General features: G+C 43.4%; 1 long non-coding RNA gene across 1 annotated transcript in view; it reads right to left on the bottom strand.

The window, feature by feature from the left end:
- Window positions 1-982, bottom strand: part of LOC108448455 — a 168,656-nt gene that overhangs the window by 27,983 nt on the left and 139,691 nt on the right. The window lies entirely within an intron of this gene.

Raw genomic sequence — 982 nt, 5'->3', positions numbered from 1 at the left:
GAGAGAGGGGGAAAAAGGGATGGGGAGGAAAAAGGGAAAGGAAGAAAGGAGAGAAAGGAGAAAAAGGGATAGGGAGGGAAAAGGAGAAAGGAAAAAGGATAGAGAGGGGAGAAAAGGGAAAGGGGAAAAGGATAGAGGGGGTGAAAAAGGGGTACGGAGGCAGGAAAAAGGGAAAGGAGAAAAAGGATAGAAAGGGAAAGGGGAAAAAAGGGTGGGAAGGGGTGAAAAAAGGGATAGGGAGGGAGGGAGGAAAAGAAGGAAAAAAGGGATATAAGGGGAAAGATAGAAAGGGAGAAGGAAAGGACAGGGAGGGAAGAAAGAGGGGGGAGAAGGGGGTATAGAGGAGAAAACAGAAAAAGAAGCATAGAAAGGGGGAAAATGGGATAGAAAGGGAAATAAGGATAGAAAGGGGGAAAAAGACAGAAAGGGGGAAGAAAAAAGGATATAAAGGGGGAGGGAAATGGGACTGAAAGCAGAAAAAAGGGATAGAAAGGGGAAAAGAAAGTGATGGAAGTGGAGTAAAAAGGATAGAGAGAGGGAAGGGAAAGAAAGGAAAGGAAAGGAAAGGAAAGGAAAGGAAAGGAAAGGAAAGGAAAGGAAAGGAAAGGAAAGGAAAGGAAAGGAAAGGAAAGGAAAGGAAAGGAAAGGAAAGGAAAGGAAAGGAAAGGAAAGGAAAGGAAAGGAAAGGAAAGGAAAGGAAAGGAAAGGAAAGGAAAGGAAAGGAAAGGAAAGGAAAGGAAAGGAAAGGAAAGGAAAGGAAAGGAAAGGAAAGGAAAGGAAAGGAAAGGAAAGGAAAGGAAAGGAAAGGAAAGGAAAGGAAAGGAAAGGAAAGGAAAGGAAAGGAAAGGAAAGGAAAGGAGATAAAGAGGATAGAAAGAGGAAAAAGAGGATAGAAAGGGGAAACGGGGATAGAAAGGGGAGAGAATGGAAAGGGAAATAAAGAGGATAGAAAGGGGTGAAGTGCGATGCAAAGAGGGAAAGA

The sequence above is a fragment of the Corvus brachyrhynchos genome, unplaced genomic scaffold (genome assembly GCF_000691975.1).
Source record: "Corvus brachyrhynchos isolate BGI_N302 unplaced genomic scaffold, ASM69197v1 scaffold365, whole genome shotgun sequence".
Lineage (NCBI taxonomy): Eukaryota > Metazoa > Chordata > Aves > Passeriformes > Corvidae > Corvus > Corvus brachyrhynchos.
Note: the sequence above shows the minus strand (reverse complement) of the source record. Positions and strands in the feature narration are given on the sequence as shown.